Here is a 26075-nt window from a genome sequence, read left to right on the forward strand (position 1 = left end):
GCTGAAGGGTTCCATGCTGGGCCGACACTCTGGGTTGAATGAGGATCCATGGGCCCCGGGCGGTCTCACTCACACACAGGGCCTGGGCTCTGGGTCTATTCAGGATCCCGCAGACCCTGGGTCATCTCCCCACAATTATATATCTTTAGCTGATGTAAAATTGTAGCAGGATAGAAGGGGCTTAGAGTCTTTGGTCAGCCTATGATAGAGGTGGTAAGCTTCTTCGGTGGGAAAAAACAGGTAGCTGGAATTGGGGGATGTGTGTGAAGTTCTTAATGCCAAGATAAGAACTTTAAGGAAAAATTATTTCCAAAAGGCCATTGAAAATATAGATTGGCACTTGAAGGAAAATGTAAGCATCTGAGATGAAAGCTTGAATGTCAACCATGCAAAGGTTGTATCTGAACTTGGGGATTGGCAGTTTCTGGAGGGACTGAACACAAAGAAATTCCAGCTCCACGGGAAATCTCTCATGAGTTCTTCATTTTCTAGGAAGACAGAGAAGTTTATAATATGAGAACCATCTGGTTCAGGAGTGAATATGCCATACACAAACTAACCACGATTTTTGTAAATGTGCTGCTGAAGAAAATAATGAAAATTCCCATAGGCCAGAATCAAAGAAATAGCTGAAAACCCAGAAGTAGCAATTTTGTAAACTGACACCATCACTACCCCGTGGGCAGCTTTTAACAATCTCGGGACTGGGCCTTCCTGCTCAGTTATCACCTTCCTCTGGGTCAGGAGTCCACTGGTAGCTGTGTTCTAGTTTCTGCCTGCTTTTGGCCACTTTGGGTCTTGATTGGGCTTTTATTTAAAATTTCCAGCTGATTTTTTTTTTTTCTTTTTGGAAAACAGGCTTTCACTTGTTACTAGAAGCAGAAATCTATTGCCCTTTATCCTCTCTCATGCCTCAAAAAATTGGTGCTTCCCTATGAACACACTCAGGCCTGTCTGCTTGTTTCCTCAGATTTGGATGTTGAGCATATGTTTCAAAGTCTCAAACACTCTTTTATATTATTTAAAAATCAATGATAGCATCTTAAAAGTACAACTAGAGAAAAAGCAGCACAGTCCAACTTCTAGCGGTTTGGAAAGTGGTACAGCATCCCAGTCTCCCTGCACTTCTGGGCAGGTGAGTTGAGATTCATGCACAGCAGCTTGTTTCATCTTGTACCCAAATTGTACTGATGTTCCCAACGTGATACAGCAGTTTGTCAGAAATGTTTTGAATTTCTTGCTGTGTGAGAAATCTGAGCTTCATCCTACAGATCAGATCTGAATGAAATCAGTGTTTTCTCAGGTTGTCATGTGAAGAAAATGAGGTGTCATGTTTTAGATTAGAACATTATATCTCTGTGTGAGGGTTAATAGAGAATGTTTGCATTTATTCACTTACTCATCTCCTCAACAAATATTTGCTAGGCCCCATTATAGATGATTAGGTTTGCTGTGTTTAGTGGAAAGCTGATTTGGTTTATCATGGATTAGAATTAGCCAGTATGCACACTCATCAATAAATTAGCTCCACAAATTTAGTTAATTTATAGGTGGCTTGATAAAGTAATTTTATTGATCATTAAATACATTATGGTTATTCTAAAGCACTGGGAGAGCCCGAAGCAGCATCAGCAGTATCAGGTTAAGATTTGCTTCAGTTGATCTGCTTCAGCAATCTTGTCCTGTGCTACTGTTGAACCTATATGTGGTATATGCATTGATTCTCCTGAAGAATTATGTGTATATGTTTTCATCGGCCAGTTTTATAATTAAAAACCTATGGAAATTAATTATGATCTCTTAGAGGGCGCCTTCACTCAGTGAGGTGCTCGTGGCCAGCTGTATGATTTTGAATAAATTGCTTATCTCTTAAATGGTTCCTGATCCTCTTTCCTCTGACTCATCTTTCCCTACACCACACTGTCTCTGTCTTCTGGTCAGCCTTGCAAACCTCTGCCACATCCTGTTGGTTTCTCTTATCCCCACCTCATACCTTAACTTTTCTCCTGTAACATTTCCTCATATTCATCTTTTACTGAGAAAATTTTGGATTCCCTTTACTTAATAATTCTTATGTGCAGATTTCTGAATCCTACCCAGAGATTCCACTGATCTCAATGTCGTCTTTCTTCGGGGGCTGTGATCTATACAGCAGTACAGGGACTTGTTCTTAGAAAGATTCCACACTCAGCTTGATGCTTTGCAGCCATCATCTTGAAATGCTTAGGCACTGTTTAATACAGGGCCACACATGTTCATTTTGCACTGGGCCTTGCAGCATATGCAGCCAACCCTACACAAGGGAGAAGAGCTTGTTGAGCTAGAAGGGGTGCCAATTCACTGAGGAGGAAAAGGGAAGGTTCAGGGCAATGTTGAAATCACTCGAGTGAGAAACCAAGAGGTTAGAAAAGGAGGGGGAGGGTTATCTTTCAGTAGTGTTCTTTCCCCCTAATATTTTCTTTAATCAGAAGGCCAGGTTTTGGGGTGTGGTGGTGATGTTCTTATGAATCAGTCAGGGAGATGTTTAAATGATCAGTCAATTTTGATCTACTTTTGAAGAATCTCTGCCAAATCCCAGAAAGGGAATTTATCTCCCAAAATAAATGGATTCTAATAATTGTGCCATAGAAATTATACCGGCCCACCTCTCTCATCCAAACAGAACACTTACTATAAAAAGATATGAGACTCAGGGGAAAACCTTGTCCTAAGATGACAAGAAGTTACTTTTTAAGGTTATGGGCTACAAAGATATCTGATGTTGGTTCAGGGAAGGAATCCTGATAAACTAGGAAAATGATTGTGACAGAGACCTGTTGAGGGGGTGCATGGCTGGTGTCCAGGAACAGCATGGAGGAAAACACCGAGTTTTGTAAGTGAGAAGGAAACAAAAGAAGACACGCAAGATAATTACAAGCTGTCCTGAAAAATAATGTCTATATTGACCCAAATAGCCAGGTCTTTGTAATGATCAGTATAATAGAAAGAAGCAAAATTTAAATTATAATCTCATGCCTTTCAGTTTGCTTTGCATTCACTGCTTTGTTTTGATTCTCAATGAATGTAATATAATAAAAGTTCATTTGGTAAACCATTTTAAACAGACGAGATCCCTTTATAATTCATAGAATTCAAACAGCAGTATCTGAAGGCTCTGTACTGAATTTCTTTTTTAAATAATAGACTTGCTTGCTTTTCAAGAGAATTAATTTCAAAACACGTTTTTAAAAAGGAGACCTAAGTAATATGCACATTTATATATGTGAAAGCCATCTCTGCACATAACAGTATTCTTTTAGTTATTGTTGTATTTGTTGAGATTTGGGGGAACAATGGGCATTTGAAGGCAATCTCGAATTTTGCTGATGATCACTGCAATCTTGCTTGCAGTTCACCTGTTCTTTCTGAATTTTTATTTCCATTGTTCCTTTCAAGATCAAGGTGAAATCAGGGCACAGCAAATTCAACAGTCAAGTCCTAAAATTTTGTAGGGGGCAGAAAGGGCTTCCTCTAGTCCATTGGTGGCAAACCGTTTAGAGACTGCCAAACTGCAACCCTAAACCCACTTATTTATTGCAAAGCACCAATGCTGCTATTAAACCTGAATTCTAGGGGTGGGGGTTGTTTAGAAAAAATAACTCTATGTTAACATCTTTTGCCTTAAAAGAAAAACAGAATAACATGCATGCCACAGATTCACCACCACCACTACTGTAGGACAAACTGCAAAAGGATGTCAGAAAAATACAATTCACATGTTTTCTCGAAAGTCTTGGTTATTGCCATAAGTTTGAGTATGGCACACAGGAAATTCTTCAGGGAAGGAAACCCCTTTCCATGCACTGCCCTCTGAATGAGATCAAACTCCACAGAAGTGTTACCATGATGCAGATTGCTAGTACACTTTGTAACCTCAAAGTAGAGATAAATTTCAGGACTCTTTAATGAAAGATTATACTTCATTGACTTATCTACATTTTAATATTAAAAGCTTCTTAAAGATTAAATTTGAAAAGCATGATTTCCCTTAAGTTTATAAACCATGCTATATTTACATAGTGCGAACACACTTAAAAATTACTCTTATGTCCTTAACTATATTTGGTTCCACTTACATACTTAAACTCCTTTAAGCATTTTCAATTGCATTTATATTTATAAATTTTACATATTTGACTGTCTACACTTAAGTCAAACCAAATTCTTCCCCAGACTTGTAATAGAAAGCTAACATGTTGTCATCGTTTGGGATTCTGAAAGGGAAACAATACAACACTGGACACATATTTTATTTTAATTAATTTTTTAATGTATCACATTATATTTTATATGATTATTTGTAATAGTCACCCAAACAGTAGTATACAAAAAGGAAGTGCAGGAAATCTGTCCACATACTAAAGACCAAAGAATCTAGCTAATGATAATGATGATGTCCTGCATGAGTCCAGCTGAAGACCTGGAGACCATGACAATGCCTCCCACTACTCCAACTGGAGGCCTAGAACCCACGACAATGTTGTATGCAGGCCTGCTTCACACATCTGTACTGGGAAGGCCCAAAGGTCAGTGGTAGAAGCTAGAAAGTTTGCCGGTAGAATGAAGGATCTGTGCTAGCTGGCTAAGGGATCTGAACTGGAGCCAGGAAACAATGCTCAATAAGAAGCAGAGATCCTCTGAAAAGGACTGCAACAATCCTCAGTAATAATAAGGTCCTCAACTCCTCTGATGGTAAGGGAAGCTGAGCTTCCATCAGGAAAGCCAACATGACAAGCTACCCTGACAAGGTACAGGGTCTCACTATGCAGCTCGGACTCCTAGTGATCCTCCTGTTTCCAGCCTCCCCAGCGCTGGGATTACAGGTGTACACCATCACTCCCAGTCTTGGTGGCCTGTTCAGCATGCCTGGGGCCAGGGCTGATGTAACATGTGGTGCCGGGAATCAAACCCTGGTCCCTGCATTTGCCTAAGCAGGCACTTCATCTGCTGAGCTATCTTGCCTGCCCTCATGACAAGCTTCTTCAGGAGACTGAGCAGTGCACCATCTTCCCAGGACTCTGGAGCCAGGCAATGATGCACGAGGTGAGGACCAGAGCTCCCCCAAAATGAACTGTAGCCATTCTCAGCAGGAGGTCTCAAGGTCCTCCACTGACAGAAACAACCAAGTTCAACCAGAAAGCCAGCATGACAAGATCCCTCAGCAGAATAGCTCACAAGAACCAGCAGCTCCCTTACAGCTTCCCAACACCTTCTACCAGCTTCCAACAGCCTCACTTCTTCCTCTTGGGTTCTGCCTCTTATGATGCCAGCAATAATCCTCAGGTGGGCCTCCCATACTCAGCATTGTTGGTTCAGTTCTGCTGGGTGTTACAAGTTGATCAACAGCTGTCAATCTATTACACATGTATAATACAATATATGCATTTATATAATCTTAAATTCTCTGAAGTTTTCCAATACAGTTTTTGAATTTAGTTTTTGTCTCAAAAGCATGAATCTAAATCTATTAACCATGCCAAATTATTTTAGTAGTACACATAATTAAAATATAAGACATGTAAATTACTCAATATGTTAATGTGAAAAAATATTCATATAATGACTCTCATTAGTTAATCATACTTAGACTTAGTTCTAAGTTTACTTGGGTTTAAATGTGCATATGCACTAAGGAACCAACTACAGTGCCCCACTTTCCTTGTATTTATCTTCCAAGAAATTGGGCGATCCTCTCCCAAGGAAGTGTGGGCTCCCTTCTGAGTGCACCATTCCTCTGCAGAGACCAAGTTGCCGTGAAGTACAAAAACTGGCTAGAGTGTGAAATGAAGAGATGTTGGTCTCTAGCATCATTATTCTCATCAAAGGACTGCCGCATCAATCCTCCTTCCTTCAACAGTGGTTGCACTAACCATGGACTCCACATCAATGTGCTAAACGCTGGGTTCCCTGAATTTATGCTCATTCTTTGTAATTACTCTCAACTGTGACCTCTGATTAGTGCAAATGATATCTTGCAAACTTCTCTCCAAACTCTAATTCTCATTGCTTTCTTTGCTCTATTTCCTAACTGAATTTAATCTATGTAGTGCTTGTTTCTATTCTGAACTCTGTTTATATTCTTTCTATCTGGAACAGATGCTACTTTAACTGAGACTTGTACTGCATCTTTTGGATTCTGGGTATCTCCCCTCCTTTCTGTGTATATGTATGGGCAGTTTCTAAAGTTATTCTAATTGCAATTGTCTAAGTATGTTATTCAATAGATGGGGACCTAAAAACCAGGACTGTAATGAAGGTATGTTTTGGTAGAATTGAATGGTAGTAATTTAAGAATTAATAGCATTCACTTAGAAAGTTTGATTTTGAATCATTTAACTACAATTTACACTCTGATAAGTAAGCAACGGCAGTTTACCTAAACTGCCCGATGGTAATTGTGCCCAGAAGGAAATAGATCCACCGGTGTGCTTGCTTATGAATATCTAGGCTGAAGTGCACTTTCAGGCTATGGTTGTATCTAATTAGGAACATCCTGGGGGGCAGAGGACAGAGGCATTGATGAGAACAAAGAGTGTAACCAACTGGCGCAGAAGAGAATCTGGATAGTACGTGAGGATTTATAACCAATGGCCAACCGACCTAGGGAAGTGCAAACAGACCACATAAGCATGGATCAGAAACTAATCCAGCAGGCACAGAAAGTGTGCTCAGTGGCGCTTTTTATGCAAAGCCTGAAGAATTTTGCTGAGATGCATAAAGGCTTAAGGGAACCGAGCTGAATGAGACACCTAAAGCTATAAAACAATCCATCTCAAATGTCACAATCAGTCTCCACGAAAGTTAGGTTCCACGATCAGCAAGATCCCCAAATAAAAGACCAAACTGCAGAGATGCTGTGGGAGAATCCCAAGATTTTAGTTCCTAGACAATTGTATAGTACAAAGGAAAACTCTGCCCTACCATTCTAACAAAACAGCATTGTTTTCATTGTTTGTCTAATGAATTGTATATTGAAAATAGAAGGAGAGGGATCTCAGTTCTTTCATGCGACATGAAGAGAGACTTGTGTAAATCTGTGGCCACCCAGGGGCTGGCAGTGGCCAGCAGTGACCAGCAGTGACCAGTAGTGACCAGCCCTGGGCAAAATAAATAAAATCATCAGTGCAACAGAAGGTGGCTTTTCTCCTTTTTTGCTTTGCTAGCTTCAAGACAATCACTGCCTTAAAAGAGTCCCAAGTGCACCTTGGGAGGACCCCGTGTTCTAAGTATCCCTTTGTCCCTAATGAGGGAGGAAGATATGCTTTGCTTTGATGTACAGCTGCATGTTTTCTAATGATACAGTCAAGAGATCAGATTCCATTAGGACTTCTTTTAAGCCTTGATTATTCAGCAGCCCTGTTGAAATTAGCTGTTCATTTGTCCATGAGCAGCTGCATGCAGGGTTAGATGGCTGTGGCTGTTGTGTGAAACTGATTGGTTCTGGGCTAAAGCACTCTTGAATATTTATTTAATTCAATTATTCCTCTGTATCACTTTTTTCCTTCTAAGCAATAGCAGTAGATTCTGAACCCAATAGAATTTCAGAATTTCATCATAAAAGAAGACCAAGAAATCTGATCTGGATTGTAAAATGTAGCTCAGTTCTAATACAAGGCAAATCCTTTCTGTCCCCTCTGCCTGCTTCTCTTGCACGCGACATTAATGCCTGTTTTGGCACATCATGTCACAGCTGCAAAGCAGGACTGATCCCCCGTTCCCTGTTCTTATGAGCTCCCTGCAGAGCTGCCAGCACAATCATATCCATGACAGTCAGGCCCTGGCTGAAGCAGTTCTGAAATGAAGTTGTGTGCAAAGCAGGAACCAAGCTTAGCTCCCCATCCTGGGGAAGCACACGAGACTAGATGTGACTTTATTTTAATCAAAGAAGAACTCAATGTTGACTCTGAGACAGAGTAAAGATGTAGTGCCAAGGTGGAAAACTAGAAGGTCTAGAGGGACACACACACACACACACACACACACACACACACACTTCTGAGCAACAGAATTATCCTGCATCTTAGTTAACAGACCAGCAAGAGTACAGGTGTGTTTTGCTCTTGAGTTTTTTTTTTTTTTTCCTGGAACCGGGGATTGAACCTGATCAGACCCTTGTGCTTGCCAAGGAAATGCTTATTGCACTGAGCCATCTCCCTAGCCCTGCTCTTGAGTTTTTAGTAATCAGCACATGTAAACTTTGTTATGTATGTGCTGTTATCGGATCTATATATTATTATTTATTTTTATTTGTTTAATTTTATTTTAGAAGCACAATTTATTCCAAATACACACATACCTCCTTTCCTCTTTACTCACATACTGGTGAGGTGGACAACTCAATAGAGTAACATGCTTAAAAGAAAAAAAAATAAAAATAAATAAAGCAACATGCTTAGCAGGGTATCGTGCTAAGTCCCAGCATCTGCTGGAAGACTGAGGCAATAGGATCACAGATTTGAGCTCAGCCTGGGCAATTCAACTGAGACTGTGTCTCAAAATAAAAAGGACTGGGCATGTAGCTCAGTACAAGGGACTTTGGTTAAATTTCCAGTACCACCCACCCCAAGAGTAACATTCTTTTTCAATGAGATTTTGCTTTGAAGCCAGGTGTGGTGGTGCATACCTAAAATCCCACCATTTGAGAGGCTGAGGCAGGAGGATCACCATGACACCCAAACCAGTCTGGATATACTCCACTAGATTTTGCAAAATTTTCTCACCTTCTCCATTTTTTTTTATTTTGTCTATTTTGAGATATGGTCTCACTATGCATCTCAGGCTGGCCTTGAGTTCTCTTTGTAGCCCAGGCTGGTCTTGAATCCACAACATCCTCAGCCTCCTGAGTGCTGAGATTACAGGTGTACACCACCACGCCTTGTCTCCCCGTGTTTCAAAAAATCACCTCCCCATGTTTCCCATTTTTATTACTCTAAATTAGTGGTGGCAAACCTATGTCGTGTGTACTACTGCAGTGGGCTGTTTGTATCACTGAAAGCTCTAAAACGTCTGATCACTGCTCTGAACCGCTTAAGTGTACACTTCAGCAGCACTAAGTACATTCACTCTGCAACCGTCACCACCATCCATTTTCAGAACTTTTTCATCTCAGCAAACTGAAACTCTGACCCAAACTGCCCCTTCTCCCAAGACCTGACAATCATCACTTTACTCCTTACTGCTTTGGACTCAGTTTCTCCGCAATAAAAGAGGGGATGCTGCTCATTAGTAGGATGGTTTTACATATGTAGACCTTACTGCATAAATGTGACTGAGTTTATTATAGAGAAAGGTAACAAAATGAGTTTCAAGGAAGACGTGGAGACACAAACTGGATGTGAACCTCTTAACCACAGGCTTCGGCAGCCCTGCCATGGATCTGGACGATTTTTTTCTCAAGAAGTTGATCTTTCGAACCATTTCCATGTTGTAGATCTGCAGGCAGGTTTCACAGCTTTCCCGCTGGTGGCGGCGGCAAGGCTTTTCATAATATCTTCGTTGCTTAATTTCCTCAATGAGCCCATCCATTGTGAGAAATCTGTTTAGTGTCCTGTATGCACCTTCCATGTTCCCATCTTGTACCATCACAGTCCTGGCAATGAACTTCAGATGTTTTGCCATGATTTCGGTTTTAAGTCTTCACTCTGCAGAACCATCCGCCATTCCTCCGCAGCCCGGGGTCCAGCTCCTTCCTCCGGCGCTCTCAGGCTTCTGCCCGGATCTCTATATTATTGATTTAATATTTCCACTTATTTCCGCTTTTTATGTCCACCCTACCCAGCTGCTCTTTTTACCACATTTGTCCTAAAGTTGCCCCAGACTATCACACCCAGAAGCAGAAGACTGCTTCAGAACATCAAAACTACCTATGGGTTGACCCCCAACTCTTTGACTCAGAGAAAAGACAAAGAGAACCTTGGTCCAATGGGAATTGTCCCTGCCATATCATTTCCAGGCTTTTCAATCAACCTCAGAACAGATTCCACCCTTCTTTATCTTCTGATGTGTTTCATAGTTCTATCTATTCTTATTATGGCCATGACATTACTTGTATTACTAATAGGTCTCTTTTAAAGTTTCTAGTGGCTTGTGGATGGTCTTCCATGTGTTTTTTGCTTTAGGCTCCAGGTCTCCTTATCTGCCTTCATTTTGTTTTATGTTTGCTAGGAACTGTTTGGGAGTCAGTACCATGGCTGTTGACACAAGAAGTTGATATTTTATAATGCTCCATTCTTTAGCAGAATGCTTTGTCACTGTTGCTGGCAAGTTCATTAAAAGAGCGGTGTTGCGGTGCATTGTGATGCATGCCTATGATCCTAGCACTCCAGGAAGCTGAGGCAAGAGGATAACCAAATGTTAACCCAGCCTAGGGCATTTTAGAAATTTAGCGAGACCTTTGTCAAAACAAAAATACAGAAAGGGCCTGGTAATGTAGCTCAACATGAACATCCTGTGTCCAGTCCAAGTACTGAGAGTCGTAGTGGCAATACAGCAATGCTTAGTGTTAAAAAATGTGAATGTGAGCTTGAGAGTTTTGTTATCAATTAGGGAAACTGGCCAGCCTGGAGCTCAGTGGACTAAAGCACCTGCTTAGGCAGATGCAGTGACTGGGATTTGATCCCCAGCGTGCCGTGCCGGCCCTGCCCCTGAGCAACTGAGATCGTGATTGAGACTGGGTGTGGTGGCGCGCACCTGGGAAGCTGAAAACAGGAGGATCACTACAAGTCTGATCTGTGTAGTGAAACCCTGTAGATCCTACCCTTAAAAAAAAAAAAAAAATAGGAAAACTGACTATTCTGTATGTCTCTGAAAAAACAAGACTGGCTATGGAATATTTACCTTAAGCTCTTTCCCTTCTCTTCCATATATTTGTGCTTTTTTTGTGCCCATTTTACATCTGCACAGTCACTTTCCTCTGAATATCTGTGCCCTTTCTGAACTAGATGTTCTTTGGACAAATCTCTCTTGAGCCACTGCCAAGAGGAATTGTCACTCTCAAGTCCTCTGTGGGGCGCAAAGGGTGAGTCCCACAACCTATTGTGTCTCACTACTGCTGGGCTTTTCTTATACTTCTGCTCCTGTTGCCTACCGTGTCTGCTAAGAGTAAGGTGTGCTTCTTACAACTGGACATCAATTGTACCTGTTAAATACATCATATAGTTAAACATTAAATCAACGAAATGTGAATGCCAAAAGAAAGATCATTGTGATTATGAAAACAAGTCAAATCTTTGGAGAAGACTGAAAATGAACTGCTTAAGACAAATTGCTCTTAAATTAGGTGTGGGCAGGAGAATTGCATCTGAGTGATAAATGATTGTAAAGCAAGAAGGACTCTTGACTTGGATTGCTTTACAATTCTCTTCACATTCTTGTTTTCACTTGAAGAAGCACACTGGAAATTGTGCAGTTGTATGTGCTTTCTGCAGGAACAAAACAGGGAACTCCAATTAAAGGGTTTATGTTTAAAAGAAAACCTTGAGCCTGTGAACAAATTGGCTAGGAAATAAACACCCAAGATGTGTTTAAACTGGGGTATGTGTGTAAGGTGGACACCATGTTTATACATGATTAACTGACCATTGTCTTAGTTATTTTTCTCACTGCAGAGATAAAATATTGGACACCTAAAGTTAAAGGAGGAAAAACTTATCTGACTCACAGTTTGTAGAGGTTTCAGATGATAGTAGGATGGCTCTAAGGAAAGGAGGCATGGTAGAGGTCGAGGAGCATCACAGAGGAGAAACAGTCCATAGCAAAGCAGGCAGGAAGTAGCAAGTAGTGAGCAGCAAGCAACAGCAGCAGCAGCAGCAAACCTACCTTTCCTTTGTTACTTTATACTATCCAAGCCTTAAGCCTTTTGATTGGTGCCTCCTACAGCCAAAAGTGGTGTTTCCATTATCCACATGCAGAACTATGCTAAACTATTCAGTGGACAAATTTAGTGGTGCACACCTTTGTTTTTTTTAATGTATTTTTTAGGGAAGGGTCTACAGGGTGTTCAGTGTCTCATTACTAGATCAGACTCATAGTAATCTGCCTGTTTACAGCCTCCCAGGAGCTGGGATTACAGGGGCATGTCACCATGCCCAGGCTCAATTGCTGTCTCAGTGCACCCCAGGGGTGGGGCTGGCACATCAATGTGGTGCACACCCTTAATCCCAGCATCACATGGCTTAGATCTAGCCAGCTCTGAAAAACCCCGCTGTGAGTGCATGAAGCTTTGGGGGAAACATTTAGACACAAACTATAACAACCATGTGCCTGAACTAAATTTGCTGACAAAATGGATTCTAGCATTCTTGAACATCCTGCTGTGTTCCAGGATCTGCTTATGTTTTACAGAATCCCTCCCAGAGGCTTTCTCTGACTCCACTGTCATGTGGGTGAAGAATCCCTCCTGGCTGCTTCTGAATCTTTGGCCTCACAGCACTTCATTACAACCTAATTGATTGCTCCCTCCACTGTCTTCCTCCCTGGGTCCTGACTGTGTTGAGGACAGTGACCTCATTTTTAATCTCTGTATCCTTAGATCCTGAGACTCTGCCTGGGCCCAAAGTGGATGCAAAAGTGTTTGTTGAATGATTGTTGAAAGGCAGGTTTTTATTAAACTTGTGGGTGGAAAAACAGCTTCAAAAATGTGTCTTATTTTGCAGAAAGATGATGGAAAATATTTGTTGGCATAAGAGGGTCATTTGTTTGCTCAATTGTACTTGTTATTTAAATATATTATATAGAAGTGTTCTGCGATTTTTTGCAAAAGATAAGATCCAAGGAACCACGCACAGCTTGAACTGTTAGTGTTCATCTTCTCTTAATTACAAGGTGTTTTGTAGGTCTTTTTCACCCTGAGCAATTGCTCTTCCCCTTTCCTTTTGTTGTCCATGTGCTGTATTTGATTTCTAATATGCAAGCTGAGGAACTGGGCAGGTACCACCCCACATGGGCAGAGAAAGCCCCTTACCCCCTTTTTTTGAGTCAGGATCTCACTATGCAGTTCAGGCTGGCATTAACTCACTTTGTAGCCCAGGCTAGCTTCAAACTTGCAGTAATCCTCCTACCTCAGTCTTCTGAGTGCTGAGATTACAGGCGTGTGACGTCACACTTAGTTTGAACCCTTCTATTTCAAACCTAGTTTTTGCTTGTTCTTCTCTGCCTCAACCTCCAATCAACAGATGTGTCTAGTCTGGAGACCTTTAGGAGATCCCAAGGCCAAGTATCCTGTTTTCTTTAATAGAGCTGCAGCCTAAGTAAAGTAATATTAACTTGCTTTTTGACTTTTATATTCTTTAATTCCTTGGTCTTAATAATTGACACATCTGTCTTGCTTTGATTGTCTCTTGCCCTGTGGTATTTGCTTTATGTCTAACCATAAAATGTTTTATTTTTGTGAACATTTTAAAAAGAGAACCACAGAAAGAAATATTTTATCCAAAGGGAGCATCATAATTTGAACATTCACAATTTTAGACCAAACAGTCTGCTGTAGGCATCAGCCATACAACATATGAATAATAAAAGCACAGTTTCACAGAACTGTACAATGAATCCATGTCATATAAGTGGCAGTTTGATGTGTGCTTTCAAAGCATCTAAATATGGAGCCTAATGTCATTCTTCTCTCTGGCAAAGCTGTCTTTATTGAAAATGACATGATTGTCTACAAGAAAATCCCAGAAGATTATCAAAGAAAGCTACTAGAACTAATGTGTGCATGTAAGCTCAGACAATATAAGACCAGTCTATAGGAATCAATTGCACTTTTGTATGCAAGCAACAAATGCCTAGAAATTGAAATTTTTGTAAGTCTCATTTATAGTAGCACCAAACCTAAAAAGTAACCATTTGTGACTTTTTTTATATTCTTAATGCCCTTTAAAGAAGAAAAAGCTTTAAATGTGATAGTCATCTTTATCCATGGCTCATGCTTTTGTGTTCTAGATAGCAAATCTTTTTCCAAACCAGCACCCCAAATATTTTCTTTTAAGCTTTCTTGTAGAAGTTTTAGAGTATTTCCTTTTATGTTTAAATATATGATCTATTTCAAGTTAATATTTGTAGATGGTACTACACAAGACTTGAGGGTTCTTTTGCATATAGATATTCACTTGCTACAGATCACATTTGTTGCAATGATTATGTTTTATGCATTGATTTTCCCTGTGCCTTTGAAAATCAATTGACTATGCAAGTGAGTCTATTTCTGGGCTTTGTATTTTGTTCTATGTGTTTATATCTAGCCTTTCATCAGTACTACTCTAGTTGTCTTTGTCCTGTTTATTATGTCTTTAAATCAGATCAAAGGAGTCATCTCAATCTGTTATTTTTCAAATATTTTGGTTGTGTTGAGTTCTTTACTTTTCACAAACATTTTAGAATAACATGTTGATTTTTCCCCCAAAATATTGCTTAGATTTTAATTGAGACTACATTAAATTTATGGATTAACATGGAGAGAATTTTGATGATATTTAGTTTGCTGCTGCATAAGCCTTGTGTATCTTTTTGACCCCTCTCCATCTCCCTAGATCCAGTCTCTTAGTCCTTTGGCATATAAATCTTATACCTATTTGCTGCAACGTCCAAGATGGTAGATGGACCTGAGAAGAATCATGTTAAAATGGAAGAAGTCATACAAAAATAACAGGTGATTTTTTATTTTATTTTATTATTTTTTTGTATTTTAGGGAAGGATCTCCAGGGTGTTCAGGGTCTCACTACTAGATCAGACTCATAGTAATCCACATGTTTACGGCCTCCCAAGAGCTGGGATTAAAGGTGTGCACTACCACACCCAGTCTCAATTGCTGTCTCAGCGCGCCCTGAGGGTGGGGGCTGGCACCACAGGTCTGGAGATTGAACCACTGGCCCCTGCTCCTGCTTGCAGATGCTTTAATCCTCTGAGCTATTTGGCCAGCCAGGGATGTGCTCTTGTTTATATCACTCTGGGCTCTGAACTAGTTTTACTTTTATCTGGAAACAGATCACTGTTTCCATGTTCCCTCAATTCTAAGATGTCACCTTTTCTGGAACTGTGGTGTACGGTAAGCTTCAACTGGTCAGATGTACAGTTTTGGGATAAGTCATATTTAATTTATAGCACTGGGATTTGTTGTTGTTCATTTTTTCAGGCGTTGTCTCCTTGAGTAGCTTAACTGCTCCTGAGCAAGACCAGAGCCCTCTTTCACTTCCTGTTTCAAGTTTGAGAGATGTTTTTTCTGCAGCAATTCAAAGTAGTTAGGGCCCCAGCCTCAGGTGCAGGCTGCCACTCTGAATACACTCTGGACATGCTAGCAAGGCAAGAATTGCCTCAACAGGAAGGCTTGTTTCCGTAGACTTTAATTCATATTAAGATCAGGGCCTGACCTTCCAAAAGAAAACCTTAAAATATCCCAAGTCTTCCTCCCTGTCAATTTCCTTTTCCTCCCCAGCCTCTCTCTTTACTTCCTTTTCTTCACCCCTACTCCTGTCTTGTCTGAAGCTAGTTCTTGTCCACCTTCTTTCTTTTCCTTCCTCTCTTTCTTCCTTTCTTCCTTCCTTCATTCCCTCCTTTTTCTTCCTTTCTTCTTTCTTCTCCTACCTGCCCTGTCTACCTTATTTTTATTTTCTTTTTCCCTGGCCCCACTCCCTTTAACTAGTATAAGAGACTCACATATAGCATTCATTATTATGTTCTTATTCAGTAAGGTTTTGCATTCACCAATAAGCCTGGAAGAAAGTCAGCCACAGCCCTCTCATCAACATACCCGCCTGTTCTACCCGTTCTTCTATACCAGGCCAACCTAGGCATTGGAGCAGCACCTTTATCAGCTGCTTGGTGGGAGTCCAGCTCATGCATATTCACTTTCTGCCTCATTAACAGTCCCCTGGGCTTACTCCCTGTCATCAGGAGAGCACTGGGAATAGTGGAAATCTCAGTGACAACAATGTCCCTGGTCTTTTCATTTGTGGTCGTATTTCTGAGGCCCAAATGTTCAACAGCCCTATAGAATCTGTTTGTCCCGGGATGATCATGCCAGTCAATGTGCAATATGCACAAAGTTTGGCTCCATCAAAATTTCCAATGAAGCAGTCCTGTCATCCACAAATAGACTAAAAGAGAGGACCAAATACCCGTGCCAGACAGGCAGAGGGAGACAGGCTATACACTGGGTTGGGGAGCGGGAAGATGTATGTGAGGATCAGGTGGGATTCAGCAGTGGAGGATGTCTTAGTTACTTCTCTCATTTCAGAGACAAAAATACACAAATCCTGAAGTTAAAGGAGGAAAGGTTTATTCTGGTTCACAGTTTTTAGAGGTTTAGTCCATAAGTGACTGGCTCCAAGGCAGGGTGGCATGGCAGAGGGGCATCACAGAGTGGGCAGGAGGCGGCAGAAAGCAAGCAGCAGCACCAAGCAAACAGAATAGCCCTCTTTCTGTCCCTTATATCCCATCCAGGCTACCTGTTCTTAGGGCGGGTAGCACTCACCTGGGTGAGGCACCCTTAATCCTAGCATCACACTATGGATCAATCCCAGAGCCACCTCCCTTATCCCAGCATCACTCACCCTAGATCCAGCCACCTCTGTAAAGTTCCAACTATGATCCTGAGAGGCTTTGGGACCATCTGGTCACAGCCATATCAGAAGTGGAAGTGGGTCTGAGAGACTGGAGAAGGCAGTGGGTTGACTCAGTCATCTGTGTAGTTGGGCAGAGCTGGGGCCTGAGGGAGGAGATGGAGATCAGCCTGATCTTTGTGTGGAGAAGAGGCTGTTAGGGGTTTTCCTGATAAGGAGGGCCAGAGTCAAGAGAGGAAGTTAAGGGCAGAAAAGAGAAGTTTTGCTTTTAATTAGTCATACCGATAAACCGTCTCTTGAAAAATTCAGATCTCCTTCCTAATAGTAATTCCATATCTAGGAATTATAAGCAGTTTTGTCCTAAAATCAATTTCAACAGCACTAGTTTCCCCTATTCCATGAGATTTTAATTGCCAGTACAACAGACTGGAAATTTATGGATTCTCTGGATTTCTGATTTTAGCCTGAGCCATCTGCAGGAAGTTGAACTTTCCTATTTCGACTTAATTTGCAAACTAAGTTGTTTATAATGTTGCTATGTTTTCTTTTAGATTTTAAGTACCTATAGCTATGTGCCATTTTCATTCCTAATACTTTTTACTTCTTCCCTCTCTGTGTGTCTTCATCTCTCGATTTCTCTGTATCTCTCACTTTAGAAAGAGAAAATTTGCCAATTTTCTCTGTCTTTCAAAGACGAAGATAGCATCTAGTACATCTTTGCATTTCTTTCTTTCTGCTGTCGTTATAAGTTGCATATGAAATGCTGCAGATGATAACAAATGGTTTCAGCAGTTGTTACAAAGAGAAATGTGCTGAGGGAAACAGGTGCATGTCAAAGCCCAGTGTTCTGCGCTGTGTTTCAGCTGTCGACTCAGCAAAAGGAGGTGACAAGGGCAGGCTGGGAGCGGAGGGTGTGCAGGCTGTCCTCAGCACTCTGGGCAAGAGCCTGAGAAGTAACTAGGGAAAACTACATGACATCACTGACATGTGCTTTCAGCACCTAGGGAGGACTCCATCCTGTACCATTTGTTCTGTCTTTTGCTTTATTAAGTTCAACCTTGTACTACTCTTCACATGGTCCAGCTAATGTTAACCTTAGAGTTTTAGTTCATGTTTAACTTTGTTGGAACAAACAGAAGGATATTATCATTGCAAAGCAGTTTTAAAAGCCTAATAATCATTAACTGTTCAGTTGTGGAGGTGACACACTTCTCCAAGCAGGGTTAATAAGCAAACCCTTGGCAAGATTTCACATAGCTGAATTTTGGACTTGTAAACTTAGGGTAGACGGGACAGCCTCCCTTCTTGCCAAGTCTGGTGGCACAACTACTTGTGCTCAACTTTTAATACATATGAGCAATACAGACACAGATACACAGACACAGACACAGACACAGACACACAGACACACACACACACACACACACACACACACACATACACACACACACCCTGTACTGTTACAGAGTCATTCAGCATTAAGTCCAAAGAAAACCAAAGGCTACAATGAATTAAACCCCTCGTCTAAAGTCACCCAGCTGTGTGGGAGCACAGCCTTGCCCGGAAAGCAGTTCTCTAGTCTTAGCCTTTCCTTCATTCCATCACTCCATGAGCTGATTTCATTACATTGAATAAAAGGCAGATGAATATTCAGTATATAAATGACATTCAACTGGTTATTTCTGATCTATGCTTTCCAAGGATGCTTCCCACTAGTGGGAATGTGTTTATCTAGGGTGAATATCTTTTATTTTATTTTATTTTATTTAGGGTGACTATTAGAAGAAAAACAAAGTTGGAGCAAAATGTAGAACATTCTCAGTAAATCGGCTGTTTGTTTTCCATAAGAGCCATCTGAAGTGAAAAATAAATAGGGATGAACTTTATCATGTTTAAATCTGAGATGATCTATTTATTCCTTAATATTTATTCTTAAAGTATCTTGATGTTTTTGACAGGATGAGTGTTGAGCAGTTCTCCTCTCTTGACTTTTAGAGCCTTTAGTTTTTAACATGCAGGAAGACTCTCAGGAAATCCTTTATTTTCTGGTTTTTGGTTCATGTAAAGAAAAGATGTAAAGCTCCTGTCTTGGCATTGTTCAGTGGTTGTTTATATACTGCCAGCTGTCTCTCTTCCTTCTTTTTGATATTTAATTACAAATTAGAGCCACCATCTTATGGACTCCTTTTGATTTTATAATCCTAAACTATAAGGAGCAAGTGTTGGATAAAAACTAAATTAAGCATTTTAGAAAACACATGTATTAGATGTCTTGAAATTAATTATTTAACTATCTGAAAGTGACGGAGTATTCAATTTCATTATGAGATACAGCTCTGAGATGGAACTTGAAAGATGCTTTCTACTGGGTAACTATAATAAAAGAGAATATTTATTTTTATTATTGGTGCTATTAGAATATTTAATGAAATTTTTTTGATTCCCTAGCTCACAAATGCTCATATAAAGAGGTTATTTTAAGGTAATAGTTTATCATTTGGCTTATAGTACATTGTTTCAGATTTTAGTATATCATTTTCATGCCTTCCAAGTACTATTAAGGTGTATATATGTATGGTATATTTGCATGACAAATCATATATCTTCTCATAAAAATTCCCCACAAATAAGATGCATTGAACTCTTCATTGAAAGCATTGTCTTCCGGGGTTATAGGTCATTGGGTGAATCTTATACATCAGCTGTGCCAGCTACTTAAGCAAAGTAAGGGAAATATTGTAGTAGTATATTCAAATTACCTTGCCATTTAAATGGTAAAATTAGGGCACCGTATTCTTAACTTTGTTTTTCTTTCCCTACTTTTTCAGTATTTGGGTCATCAGATTTTAGTAATGATTCATTGCACACTTTCTTCTTGGTCTTGGTTCTTCTGGTTTACCTAATAACTGCTGAGCTCACTGATGCCTTCATTTTCACAGTTTATAAAATTTGTCCTAAAGAGTGTCTGTTTGCACATCCATCCATTCATCCATCCATTTATATTTATGATTGTGGGCAAAATTCTAAGATAGCTTCCAAGATTTCTGGCCTGAGCTGTAGATGCACCTTGTCCCAGTTTTTCGCTCTGTTACTTTCATGAACTATTTGAAGCAGACTAACTTTATTAAGAAAGAGGCTTTTGGATGAAAGTTCAAGATCAAGTGGCCCCATGATTTGGTCTCTGGTCAGGACCTAATGGCAGATGGCATCCCAACAGTGAGAGAGATCCCAGGGCTAGATGCTGCTGGCCCTCTGAGGACATTGCTCCAATACCTAAGCACCTCCCCATACATTCCTCTTCTTAATGCTTCATGACCTCCCACGGTCACATCAGATCCAGCCTTCTGCACATAAACCTCTGGAGGACACACTCAAGCCAGATCCATAGTTCTGTGATGGGGGTTTTGTAGGTATAAGGATGGTTTCAAAATCAGTTGACTGTGAGATAGGGAGATGATCTGCATGGACCCAACTTCTCACAGGAATATGGGCCGAGAAGGTGGAAGTTGTTAGGATTTGGGGAGCCACTGATGACTTGAAGATGGACAGAGAAATGTGGTGAGAGACTGGGACAGTCCTCAGGAGCTGAGAGTAGCTCCTAGTGAACAGCTGACAAGGAGGGACCTCAGTCCTGCAACCATCAGAAGCTGAATTCTGCCAACAACAAGAGTGAGCTTAGAAGAGGACCTTAGGTTCCCAATTAGTTGAACAAGTCTACCCACTATCGTGCTTTTGCCTTGGGGGGCATTCAGCCAAGAATTGAGCTAGGTAAGCTAATACATATGAGTGTTGTCTGTATTAGTCAGCTTTCCTGTTGATAGGAAAGTACCTGTTCTCTACAATGGGGTCAGAAGTTTACATTTGATTCTATTTCAGAGGTTTCAGTCTATGGTTGACAGGCTTCAGGGCAGAAATATCAATGCAGGGAGTCATGACAGCAGAAGAGAGGGAAAAGCCAGAGCCACAGCTATATACTCTCTGCTGACCCATGTCCTCCAACTGGGCCCTACCTCCTAATGGCACATTTTATCTATGAAGTCATCAATGGATTAAGCCACTGATGACTATTGCACCCCATAATCCAATCACTTGCTGAAAGCTCCACCTCTGAATATATGTGACTCTGTGTGGCTATTTTAGATTCAGACCATGACCTTGTGCTGAACTGCTAAGTCTTTGGTAACTTTCTATACAGCAATACAGCAACAGGTACCCAGTATTCTAATTTGGAACTTTATCCACCTTAACTATTGTAGTATCCTGAAGCCTTTATTTTCTGTCTACCTTTTCTCATTCTTATTTAAAATTAAAGAAAAAATATTTTTTTTTTATTGATTTGGTACAAGGTCTTACTACGCAGCTCAGACTCATAGTGATCCTCCTGTCTCAGCCTCCCCAGTGCTGGAATTACAGGTGCATGCCACCATGCCCCATTTTGATGGTTGGCAGAGCATGCCCAGGCTTCCGGGTCCAGCATGGCACATGGTACCAGGAATCTAAGCCAGGTCCTTGTGCTTGCCAGGCAGGTGCTTAGACTGCCAAGCTATCTCTCCAGCCCTCTTATTTTAAATTTTAGGCAGTAGAAATTAAGTATATACTTGACCTATTTATTCATAATATGAACCCAATACCAGTCCCTCAGATTCTTATGGATTTCATGTCCAATATCCAAGGACTTTTGGCTTGTTTATGGACAGAAAGATTTCCCTTGAGACTGTTGTGCATGTCACTCTACTGTGTAGCTCTCTACATCTTACTCAGGGAGAGATTGTTTGCAAGGGTGGCCACAGTGATTCTTCTTAGTCAGGTAATTAGGTTTCTTTGCAACATGACTACTGCTTCTAAAATCAAGGCCTGGGTCTAGTTCCCCACACCTTGTATTCAGGCTATCGTAGTGTTAGTTTTAAACAGTAAATGTGACAGAATGACCTTGATACTCAACCTGAGGGACTTGGCTGTTTCCCCCTTCATCTATTTGGACCTGGCTGCTATGTAAGGGAATCCCAGCTGGCCTGCAGAGAGGCCCTGAGAGAGGGTGTCTGAGTTGCTTCAGCTGACAGCTTGGGTCACCTCAAGGACAAACAAGTGCCTGTTTCACCTCCCAAATGACTGAAATGCATGAGAGAGCTGAGCTGACACCACCCAAAGCATTACTGTGGTGGTCAGTGGAGCCTGGTCCATGCTGCCAACCTCTGGTACAGCCAGCAAGTCAGCCATAGTGCTGTTCCATTGTTTAGATAGCTGATGTGGACATTAAAGAGCACAACTTTAAGACAAAAATTTTCCTTTTGAGTGTGTTTTTATCTATTTAAATGCTTAACATGTAGTGCAAAATTTAAGATACAAAATAGTACACATGTGGAAATGAATTTCATTCCTAGAGGCCGCTGTGGAGTTTGCCCCATCTTTAGAGTGTCTTTGAATTATGGTTAGGGCAGAAAGTAACAATCTCAAGATTATGCAGAGTGGGACTGGGCACAGCAATCTAACTGCCTGCCTGGAAAGCTCAAGGACCTGGGTTTGATCCCCAGTACCACATGCTATGCCGGCCCCAGAACCCTAGGTGTGCCATGCCTGCCCCAAAATTGGGCTTGGTGGTGCACACCTGTAATCCATCCCAGTGCTGGTGAGGCTGAGACAAGAGAATCACTAGGAGTCTGAACTGCATAGTGAGACTCTGTATCAAATAAAGAAAGGGGAGAAAGAAAGGGGACGGGAGGGAGGGAGGGAAAGAGAGAGAAAAGGAGAGAGAGAAAGAGAGAGAGAGAGAGAGAGAGAGAGAGAGAGAGAGAATGAGAATTATGTGGAGAGCACCTATCTGCCAAGCACAAGGCCCTGAGTTTGATTCTTGTATCAAAAAAAAAAAAAAAAAAGGAAGTTTATACAGAAGGAAAATGACTAAAGTGGAATACAAAAAAACCTCATATCCTTTAGAAAATCATCAGTTACAGTGTATAAGGTTGTCTAATATTGCTGGCTGTATATGGGAAAGTTATCAATAACAGTAATTGTGAACACTAATTATAAATTCATTAGTATTTTATTTTTTTATTAGTATTTTAATGTGACTCTCAAACTTAACTTTCACAAGTGTTTTATTTATTTTTTCTTTATTATTATTTAGCACAAGGTCTACAGCGTCTCACCATATGATTGGACTTGTAGTGATCCTCCTGTTTCAGCTTCCCAAGCACTGGGATTACAGGCATGTGCTACCACGCCCAGTCTCAATCGCTGTCTCAGCGCGCCCTGGGGCAGGGCCAGCATGGCACACGGGATTGAACCCAGTCCCTGTACACAAGTGTTTTATTAACACTGCATTATGGATATAAGATTCTCATGTTTTTAATTTCCTACTTTTTCCATTGCTCTAATTTTTATTTTGTTGTGTGACCTATACTCCATCCATTTGACATTTGAGAGTCTATATGGAATAGTATAAGATTTTGGAAATTGCCAAATCATTTGTAATTCTTCAGAAAATTATTTTTGATAAAACTGTAGAAATCAAGGAACTTCTAAATGTTTCATTTTCAGGAGTAGACTGTTGAGATAATGTTTATTTCTGTCTTTGAAATGGGTGACATATTTCTTGTAGCCCTCATGTAGTGGGGTCTTACATCTTTCATCCAGTTTAATGTTTGCATTTGAGTGTTTTAATATAATTATCCAATAATATTACATGTAGTTATTGATATGGTTGTGTTTGAATCTACCCTGTTAGGCTAGAATCTTAGCTTAGTGGTGCTTAGCATATGTGAGGCCTCCGTTGCATGCCCAGCACAAGTATGCAAAATAAATATAATAAAATAAAAATATGGAAAAAGCAATATATTATTCAAGATTGCTTTGCTTTGCTCTATTTTATGCTCCTAAATGTTCATTTCTTTTTTCTTTGATTTTCCTTAGGGCTGAACTTAAAAGGTTGCCAGATGTCAGAGCAAGAGGGTGAGGTTAAAGCTGAGTATAAGGGTAAACTTGTAGCTGAGCACTTCCTTAAGATACAAAATTATTACATATTATTTTCTGATAATGTGATATTAGAGAATATGGAATAAATGACTAAGTATCTTAGTTACTTTTCTTATTACTGGGACAAAATCCTGGACATCCACATGTTAAAGGAGGATAGTTTATTTAGTTCACAGTTTGTGGAGGTTTCTGTCCATAATTAGCTGGTTCCAAGATAGGGTGCCATGAGAGGGGGCATCACGGAGGAGAAACATCCTATGGCATGACAGGTAGGAGGCAGCAAGCAATTGAAGCCCAGGATACAAGATTTTTGGTAGGGAGGGAGAAGTTTGGGGAAACTTGACTTTTCTTTTTAAATCCTGTTTTGTGTTTCTGAAGATTGGAATTTCAAGACAGAGAGAGAGAGAAAGGGGGGAAGAAGAAGGAAGGGAGATCAAGTGCTTATGATGTCACCAATTCTACGGGATTAAAACCCAATCTTCTGACTTCATTGCACCTTAGTCACCTTCCTATATAGTCCCTGTCTCCAAACACAGGCACATTGAGGGCCAGGGCTTCAATATATAAACCGTAGATGGAATACAGTTTAACCCATGACACTTCAGAGATGCTACATTATGCTCACAGATGTATATCTGTACAGCCAAACTCAGAGAAACACATTTACAGTCTGGTGCAATAATTAGAATACTGAGCTGGATATGGAGGAGCAGAGAAGACCACTCAGTTTGAGCAGGCCAGGAAAGGCTTTTCAGAGGACAGCAGTCCATTACGGAGGGAAATGGAGTGTGCTGCGTAGTGGCAGAAGCATTCGGAAAAGCGTCCACGTGGCCTGCTCATCTTCCACTCAGTCTCCACAGTCACAGAGCAGTACCATCTGCAGGTCCAGTACACGGGCTGAGCAGGGCCCTGGCTGCTTGGAAGATGTAGAGAGAGCACCTAAAAGTGCTCAAGTTGGTCTCAGAGCAGGATGCTGCATTTCAGGGCTGCACTAGGGAGCTGGACCTTGACCATGTGGTAGGTAGTGGACATGCTTTATATAGCTTGTAGTAGCAGAAGAAGCCAAGAAGTTTGTGCCTGGAAAGTTCCCTGGGTAAATAGATAGGAGGAAAAGACCATAATATTGCAGGTCTGGCTCAGGAGACAGAGCTGACAGGCTGTCTGAGGTAGTAGTGCAGGTGAGTGTGGCAGGGGACTGGCAAGGCATCATACGCAGTGTGCAGAATTTAGGAGGTCGACGTCGGCAGGAAGGGGAACCTAGGCTAGACCCAGGTTCTGGCTTGTGATTTATGGAGCCATTGTTAAGAAGGGGAATACAATGTAAGACAAGCAGGAAGGAAGAATGGTAGGCAACACTGTGGCTGAAATTCACACAGCTCTGCTTCCTGGGCCGGGCCAGGCTTCTCTCTGACTGCCGTGCAGATGATGCCAGTCCTAGCAAGCTTCCAGGACCAGGGGGTGGATGATCAGGCTGTGCGTTTGCATGCATGATGGATACCTGCGGAATAAATAATCTGCTTACAAGAACCCTTGAACACCACCCACGATTTTAGTTAAAAAAGCTTCCCAACAAATTAACCCCTGAATGTACGCCGTCAAGACAATCAAAAAGCTTTTGATGTGGAGTCCACCCATTCTCGCCGCGCCTCTGCAGCGGCGCTGTTTCAGATCCTGCTGTGATTCAGGTCGATGGCGATGATCTTAGAGCCTTCGGTCAGACCAGAGAAGCTGCCTGGTGTAAGAGAGCCAAGAAAACGAAATCAGAGGGAATTTTTTTAAAAAGTGAAACGCACACTGTCTTCCTCGTGTATATGCACCTGTCCAGTTACCCTCTGATGAAGAGAGGGACGAACAGGAGCATACCCTAGGACCTGGGCTTGGAGCCCTGGCTTCGTAGCGAATCCCAATTACAACAAATCCGTTTCCTTTTCCTCCCCGATTCCCGCTGTCTTCTCTGTTTTACCTCTCTCTGCAGATGCTCAGTCTATGCCCTCACACATTGGCTCTCCTCTTTCGCGAGTTCCCAAAGCCAATCCAACCCAACTAACGCTGCAGCGCCTGGCAGAACAGTCTCAAGACCCTGAGCGACCCTGGGCCCGCGCCTAGCTCGCGGGCGGGGGCGGGGCCGCCGGGGGCGTGGCTATCGGTGACGCCCGCCCCGCCCCCGCCCCGCCCACTCCTCCCAGCAGCTTAATTCGGACGCGCGCGGACCCGGGGTGAGAGTCGTTCCGCTCGCCGTCCGCGCCGTCGGAGCTGCCGTCAGTCGGAGGAGTCGCCGCCGCCTCAGGCCGCCGGCGAGTAGCGGAGCGCCGGACGCCGCACGGACTGTTGCGTCGGGGAGGGGCCGCGCCTTTGTGCGCGCCGAGGTAGGTCGGCGGCACGCACTTCACACACAAAGACTCGGCGCGCCGAGGCGGTGGCGGGGCCCCGGGGGGCGGGCGCGGATCCGGCCGCAGACCTGGCGCGCGTGGTGGCCCGCCAGCTTGGGGGTTGTGGCGCTCGGCTCTGGC

General features: G+C 41.8%; 1 protein-coding gene and 1 pseudogene across 2 annotated transcripts in view; one reads left to right on the forward strand and one right to left on the reverse strand.

Moving 5' to 3' along the window:
- The window catches only part of Fam107b (family with sequence similarity 107 member B), a 225667-nt gene that overhangs the window by 118503 nt on the left and 81089 nt on the right, over positions 1-26075 (forward strand). The window contains exon 1 of one of the 2 annotated variants that reach the window (XM_023701819.1): positions 25762-25931. The exons of the other annotated variant lie outside the window; for it this stretch is intronic. The gene's annotated coding sequence lies outside the window, so the exon portion shown is untranslated. Of the gene's footprint in view, positions 1-25761; positions 25932-26075 lie in introns of those variants that run through there. 2 annotated transcript variants of the gene reach the window in all.
- On the reverse strand, positions 4187-9745 carry LOC105743616 (annotated as a pseudogene).

The sequence above is a fragment of the Octodon degus genome, unplaced genomic scaffold (genome assembly GCF_000260255.1).
Source record: "Octodon degus isolate 3935 unplaced genomic scaffold, OctDeg1.0 scaffold00141, whole genome shotgun sequence".
Lineage (NCBI taxonomy): Eukaryota > Metazoa > Chordata > Mammalia > Rodentia > Octodontidae > Octodon > Octodon degus.